The sequence below is a fragment of the Macaca nemestrina genome, chromosome 12 (genome assembly GCF_043159975.1).
Source record: "Macaca nemestrina isolate mMacNem1 chromosome 12, mMacNem.hap1, whole genome shotgun sequence".
In the NCBI taxonomy this organism is placed as follows: domain Eukaryota; kingdom Metazoa; phylum Chordata; class Mammalia; order Primates; family Cercopithecidae; genus Macaca; species Macaca nemestrina.
Window position 1 is genome coordinate 102957127 of NC_092136.1, and position 8518 is coordinate 102965644.

Here is an 8518-nt window from a genome sequence, read left to right on the forward strand (position 1 = left end):
GTATTGGCACACTATATTTGTTTATCCGTTCATTAGTTCAGGGACATTTGGGTTGTTTCCATTTTTTGGCTGTTATGAATAATGCTTCCTTAACACTCATGTACAGGTTTTTGTGTACACGTATATTTTTATTTCTCTTGGGCAAATACCTAAAAGCAAAGTTACTGGGTCATATGGTAACTCTGTGTTTAAGTTTCTGAGGAATTGCCAGATTGTTTTCCAAAGTAGCTGCACCATTTTACAATCGCAGTAGCAATGTATGAGGGTTTCCATTTCTTAACATCCTCTTTAACGCTTGCTATTGTCTGTTTTTTTTATTATTATTATTATTGGAATACTGGTGGATGTGAGGCGGTATTTCATAATTTTGGTTTGCATGTCCTTAATGCCTAGTGCTGTTGAGCATATTTTTATGTACTTATTTACCATCCGTATGTTCTCTTGGGCTAAATGTCTGCTAAAATCTTTTGTCTATTTTAAAAATTGAGTTATTTATTTATTATTGAGTTGCACTTTTTTTTTTTTTTTTTGAGACGGAGTCTGGCTCTGTCGCCCCGGCTGGAGTGCAGTGGCTGGATGTCAGCTCACTGCAAGGTCCGCCTCCCAGGTTTACGATATTCTCCTGCCTCAGCCTCCAGAGTAGCTGGGACTACAGGCGCCCGCCACCTCGTCCGGCTAGTTTTTTGTATTTTTTAGTAGAGACGGGGTTTCACTGTGTTAGCCAGGATGGTCTCGAGCTCCTGATCTCGTGATCTGCCCGTCGGCCTCTCAAAGTGCTGGGATTACAGACATGTTCTTTATATATTCCAGATAAATTCCCTTAACAGATATAGTGAGTGTAAATACTTTTTTCCAATCTATGGGTTGCTTTTTTACTTTTACTGACTCTTCTTGACTATGAAATCAAATTGAGACTTTTGACAATATTTCTGTTATAATAAATATAGAGTCTGGATCAAAATATATCTGTTTTCTGCTAGTCTGGCCGCTCTGGAATGTTGAAATCAGTTCAAAGCACCACTGTGTAGAAAGCACACCTCACAAAATTAGGTATAAACTTCCAGGGTTGAGAAGAGTTCTGAAAACCATTCCACATTTCATATGAGGAAGAGAATAGCTAGCCGAGTGTATTTAGCACAGAATAAGGACTCTCCAGTTAATAATGGATTCCCAGGTAATCCCTTAGAAAACAAAAGTAAAATAAATAAATGCCAAAGAAAGAGACATATTGGCATCTATATAATAAAGGAATTACAAGAGTCACACAATGCCAAGTGCCTATGGAGCATTAAATAAATGTTATTTAAATTAATCAAAGAAGAAATGGATTAGACTTATCCGAAAGTTTAGCAAGATGTTTCAGCAACGAGTTGGCTCCCACTAATAAGATGTTCAAGAAAGTAAAAGAGCATCCGCTGCTCTTGTGGCAGAAAATTTTCCTGCATTGCTTAAAAAAATGGATAAGATGACTTCTAAAATCCTTTCCAAGTCTAAGATTCTATTGCTTTAAAAACCCAGATTAGGCAGCTATTGGAGATTACAAATTTTTAATTAATTTTGAATTGGTAATATACTCACAAGGGAAAATTCAAGATATAAAGAAGCATTTGCACCTTCCTCAAACTGCAGTCCAGCCACCCAGAGTCCCTACCCAGAAATAATCCTCTTAATTTTTTTATTCAGAGATATTCTATGTATATGAAAATATATATTATATTTTTATACAAATGGTAGCTTGCTATACATAATGTTTTTGCATTTTGCATTTTCACTTTAAAATTTACTTTACAGATTACAGTTTTATATCAGTAAGGAGATCAATTTTATTCTTAGGGAAGGTCATATAGTATTCTATAGCGTGAGAACTACTGTAATTTATTCAACCAGATCCTCGTTAATGGCTACTTACATTGTTTTCTATATTTTGCTATTACAAAAAATGCTACAGTGAATATACTTATGCATTTCTCATTTTGCATGTGTGAAAATAATTGTCGCTTTTAGAACAAATTACCCAAGTAAAATCGCTTGAATCAAAGAGGTTTGCATTAACTATACTACAGGGCTAGAGTAAAAAAACAAAACAGCATGGGTTTGATACAGAAACAGACATATTAACCAATGGAACAGAATTGAGAGCCCAGAAATAAGGCTGCATACCTACAACCATCTAGTCTTTGACAAAGCTGGCAAAAACAAGCAATGGGGAAAGGATGCCCTATTCAATAAATGGTGCCGAGATAACTGACTAGTCATATGCAGAAGATTGAAGCTGGACCCCTTCCTTACACCATATACAAAAATAAACTCAAAATAACTAATGGGTACTAGACTTAATACCTGGGTGATGAAATAATCTGTACAACAGACCCTCATGACATGAGTTTACTTATATAACAGACCTGCCCATGTACCCCTGAACTTAAAATAAAAATTTAAAAGAAAAAGGGTTTCCATTTTTATTTTTGATGAAATTTTTAAATTGCATTCTACAGGAGTTGTATCAATTTACCCTTTCACCAAAAATGTTTGAGAATATCTGTTTCCCCTCACTCTCAATCCCTAACCTAACAGTGTTTTTATTTACTATCTTTACCAATAGATTAGGCGAAAAATGGCATTCACTGTCACTTAATTTGCATTTCTCTTATTATGAATGAGGCTGACCATCTTTTCATGTTAAACAGCCACTTGCATAAGCTTGAAAATATATATCTTTAGCAGTTGGGCATGATGGCTTACGCCTGTAATCCCAGCACTCTGAGAGGCCAAGAGAGGAAGACCTTTTGAGGCTACAAGTTTAGAGTCCAGTCTGGGCAACATAGTGAGATTCTGTCTCTAAAAATTTTTTTTAATTAGACAGCTTGGTAGTGCACATTTATAGTTCCAGCTACTTGAGAGGCTGAGGCAGGAGGATCACTTGAGCCCAAGAGTTTAAGGTGCAGTGAGCTATGATCATGTCACTGCCCTCCAGCCTGAGCAACAGAGAGAAAACTTGCCTCTAAAAAATAAAGAAAAAGAAAAAAATCCTTAGCTAGTTAGCTACTAAGTTATTGGTCTTTTCCTTAGTGATTAATTTGGACTCTTTATGTATTATAGTATTAAGGAAATTAGCCATTTACCTGAATGAGTTGCAATTTTTTCCCAGATTGTAATTGTATTGACTTTATGTTTTTCTCTCATAGAGACTTCTAAAATTTTATGTAGTTGAACAAAATATTCATTTTTAATGCATTCTGAGATTGGTTTCAACTGGAACCTTCTCTATTCCAGCATGGTAATAAAAATCAACCTGTGTGTCTTCTAGTGTTTTTATGATTTTGTTTTTCACATTCAAATCTTTCTACCACCTGGAATTTACCTTAAGTAGAGTTAGGAATTCCAGTAGGTTTTTCCAGATAACTACCTAATATGTTTGTGTGTGTGTGTGTGTGTGTATGTGTGTGTGTGTGTGAGAGAGAGAGAGAGAGATGGAGTCTCACTCTGTTGCCCAGGCTGGAGTGAAGTGGTGCGATCTTGGCTCACTGCAACCTCTGCCTTCTGGGTTGGAGCAATTCTCCTGCCTCAGCCTCCTGAGTAGCTGGGATTACAGGTATGTGCCACCACACCTGGCTAATTTTTGTATTTTTAGTAGAGATGGGGTTTCGCCATGTTGGCCAGGCTGGTCTTGAACTGCTGACCTTATGTGATCCACCCACCTTGGCCTCCCAGAGCGCTGGGATTACAGGCATGAGCCACTGTGCCTGGCCCGAATATGTTTTATTAAACACAGTTAATAGATGAATTTCATAGTCTTGAGTATAATGCTTATAAGTTATGACAGTACCTATAAGAGTAGCAAATACATAGGGGTTTAACAGCAGTAATAAAAATAGTAATAACAACAACAACAATAATAATAGTTATACTTTCATGGTGCTTAGTATGTGGCAGGCATAGTCCTAAGCATTTCATGCAAATATTACTGGATAATTATCTCTAATTCCAAGAATTGGTTAAGTTCACAAAATGATGCAAGAATCCAGATCCTTCCTGGACTCTAAGATGACGTGGCTAGAATATGGGTAGAAACAGGAAAATCTCTCATAGTTGCAGCTGGAGAGAGTTTCAGGAATTAAAATACTTTATTCATTTGCCTGCTCAAGAGTTCAGTTAGTATTTGTTGAGTACAGGCTTTTCAGTAGGGAAATGGGATAAAGACCAGATCTGATCAGGCAAGACATCACAATTATAGCTTGCATGTGCCAGGCATCATGTATATTTAGCCACCACATGCCAGAACAACCAGTTGGCTACACTCTTATGGTCATGCATACATTCTGCTTGGTCAATGCCAAAGCTATATTGGTTGTTAAATAATGTAAATAGCACTATTGTGCCAAATACTAAGGTAATTCTTTACATGTATTGAAAGTGTATTTACATGTATTGAAAATACATCTTGATATGTATAGAAAATGCTTCTCTGTATGTTTTCTTCATAGCATTTACTACAATTATATATTTTTATATAATTAGATTATCTTTGTGCAACATTAGACTGTAAGCTACCTGAAAGCTGGAGCACAAAACTATTTTGCTCAACACTGAGCCTCAGTATGTAGCACATAATAGATGTTTAATAAATATTTGTCAAATGAATGAATTCATAAATAGTCCTAAAATCAAATAGATCCAATTTGTAATTATTTCTCTGCCTCTCCTTGCTGTGTGACTGTGGGCATGTTTCATAGCTTCTCAGTACTTTAGCTTTCTTCTGTAAATTGATATAAAAAATATTACCTAATAGAGTTGCAATGAGAATTAACCAAAAGAATACATTATCATCATCATCATTGTCACCACGATATTGAGTTCTTATTATATATCAAGATCCTCTCAGACCTAGAAAACTGTGCTTGTGGAATGTGATCCACGCACACACTCATGCTCGAAAATCCAGTCCTGAGATTATGATCTGAGTGTGCAGACTTTCCCATAATCTTGTGATTCAGACTCTGGCATCCAAAATCCACCAAGCACAGAGTCAGAAGACAGTGAGAGACCAATTATTTCTTTTATATATGTGTTCTGATTTTGCCTAAGGTGTTTTTCTGAGACATTTAAAACCATGGTGATAGACACATATTGTATATGATAAACATAAGGTAGAAGAGCACCTGCCAAGCAAGTATGAATGATTTTAGTGGTTAACTGTCCATTCTTCCCTGAGGGTCTGTCATCCAATACTCTTTAAAACTAGATGAGCAACTCATGGGATATAACCTTGCATCTGTACTTTAAATGCCCTAAGATTTACCAAGCTGAATTAGCAGCCAGTTTTTCTCTTTTCTCTTCTACTATGAGCTTGATGCTGTCCTAGAGTGCCTTACAATCTACATAGAATCTACTCTCACAACGGTAATGTAATAGTAGTCTTTAAAATGTCTTTAAACCAAGTTATAAAGTACAGTTTGGGGAGGAAATACTCCAGGAAGGTCATAAAACAATTAAATTTATGGTAGTGTCTCTAGCTTTTTATTACTATCTAGAACACTATCTCACAGAGTAGTGCACATTAAAATAGTGTTATTCAAGTTCCCCACATAAATGAATTTTGACAGGTAATCAGGAAAGATTTCATAAAACTATACAGTAATTATCTGAACTCACTGCATGGCCTCTGTGCACTACCTAAGCCTAAGAAGCTCTTTTCCATATCTTCTGACTACATTCTGTTTGTTCATTCATTCAAAAACTGTTTACCAAATAGGTATTTTCTATTATGAAGGAATCTAGTAAGTGCGTATTTCATGAATGAAACCTGGTTTCTTCCCTTAAGGTGTTTACAATTTGATGAAGAGCATAGACAAGAAAAATCATTGATAATAGTAGAGTTGCTGTTTTGAAAGTTTTTCATCTGCATTGTTCAGATTTTAAGTACTCATAAGATTCACTCTTAAATTTTCACTTGGATTCATTTATCATTTAACCATTTATTGAAAGCCTACCATATATACAAAGAACTAAAGGGATACACTAGGAGATTTACTGGAAAAAGGAGCAGGACTCTTGACCACAGGTATCTTCTTCACTTAGAATCTAGTCCACATCTTACTCCTGGCTCCAAATTGTTTTATTCAACTATCTACCAGATGTCTCCGTGTAGAGTTCCAGAGCAGGTCCCAAATGAAATTCATTATATTGAATAAATGTGTCCCCCTACATGTGTCCCTGTTCTGGTTAATGGCCCCACCACTTGCCCAGTTACCTACACCAGAAACCTGGAATAGGGTTTAGATTTCTCCTTCTCCTTCGTTGCCCCTACATAATTATTCAGAACTTCTGCCAGTTTTGTCATCTGTATATTTCCTTATTCTGTTCTTTCCTTACCCTCTTGACTGTGACTGCCTTAATTCCCGTCATGTATGAGGCTGTTCTTGCATTGCTATAAAGAAATATCTGAGACTGGGTAATTTAAAAGAAAAGAGGTTTAGGCCTTGGGCAGCTCTACCTCTATGTTCTGCAGGGTACACCTCCTGTGGCTGTTCTCAGAGGTTGTTGAGAGCCTGCGACATTTCCAGGTGCAGAGTGCAAGCTTCCAGTTGATCTACCATTTTGGGGTCTGGAAAACAGTGGCCCCTGTTCCCATGACTCTATTAGGTAGTGCCCAGTGGTGACCCTGTGTGGGGCCTCCACCCCCACATTTCCCCTCTGACTGCACTACTACAGGTTCTCTGTGAGGCCTCTGCTCCTGCAGCAAGCTTCTGCCAAGGCACCCAGGGTTTTCCAAACATCCTCTGAAATCTAGAGGAAGGCTGCCAAGCCTCCACCACTCTTGCACTGCATGCCTATAGGCTTAACACCACATGGAAGCTGCCAAGGCTTATGACTTGTGCCCTTCCAAGCAGCGGCCCAAGCTGTACCTGGGGTCCTCTAAGCTGAGGCTGGAGCTAGAGTGGGCTGGATGCAGTGTCCTGAGACTGCACAGGGCAGTACAACCCTAGGCCTGGTCCCCAAAACCATTCTTCCCTTGTACGCCTCTTGGCCTGTAATGAGAGGGACTGCTGTGAAGGTCTCTGAAATGCCTTTTCCCCATTTTCTTGGATGTTAGCACTTGGCTCCCTTTTCATTATGCAAATATCTCTAGCAAGTAGTTGCTCTGCAACCTGCTTGAATTCTTCTCCCAGAAAAACAATTTTTTTTTTTCTCTGCCACATGGCCAGCCTGTACATTTTTCAAATTTTTGTTCTCTGCTTTCTGTTTAAATATAAATGCCGACATTTCTTTGCCCCCACATTTGAGCAAATGGTTAGAAGCAGCCAGGCCACATCTTGAATGCTTTGCTGCTTAGAAATTTCTTCTGCCAGATACCTTAAGTCACCAATCTCAAATTCAAACTTCCACAGATCTCTAGGACATGGAAACAAAGCAGCCAAGTTCTTTGCTAAGGCATAATACATGTGGCCTTTGCTCCAGTTCCCAATAAGTTCCGCATGTGCATCTGAGACTTCATTCAGCAGGCTGGACTTCACTGTCCATATCACTATCAGCATTTTGGTCACAACCATTTAACTAGTCTCTAAGAAGTTCCAAACTTTCCCTCATTTTCCTATCTTTCTTTGAGCCCTCCAAATTCTTCCAACCTCTACCCATTACCCAATTCTTAAGTTGCTTCCACATTTTCAGGTATCCTTATGGAAAAGCCCCACTCCTGGTACCAATTCTCTGTATTAGGCTGTCCTTTCATTGCTATAAATAAATACCTGATACTGGGTAATTTATTAAAAAAAGAGGGTTTATTGGCTCATAGTTCTGCAGGCTGTACAGAAAACATAGCACTGGCATCTTGCTTCTGGGGAGACCTAAGGAAGATTTTACTTATGGCAGAAAGTGAAGCAGGAGCTTGCATATCACTTGGCAAAAGCAAGGGCAAGAGAGAGAGAGTTGGGGTGCCGGAGGTGCCACACATGTTTAAATGACCAGATTTCGTGCAAACTCAGAGGGAGAGCTCACTTATCACCAAGAGGATGGCCCAAGCCATTCATGAGGGATCTGCCCCCATGAAGAAAACACCTGCCAGGAGGACCCACCTCCAACATTGGGGATTGCATTTCTACAAGAGAGTTGAGTGGGGACAAATATCCAAACTATATCATGTCATCATCACATTTAACCTAGACAAACAAAAGAGCCTCCTCAGCTGGTCTCCCTGGATGCAGTCAATTCTTCCTCTCACCCATTCTCTTCATTGATACTGAAGTGATGATTGCAAATGCAAATGTTATCATGACCCTCTACTGTTCCAGATTCTTTAATGACTCTCCAGCCACACAGAATAAAATCCAAAGTCCTTCTAGATAGGCATACTAATCCTTGTCCACCATTTTTGTCACTGCCTCACCCTTGTACACTACATATGAGTCACATTTAAATATTCAGAGTTTCCTGAGAACACTATGATGTTGCCTCCCTCTGTATCTTTGCAAGTGCCCTTTCTTCTGCCTGGAATATTCTGTCCTTTCCTGTCCTATCTATC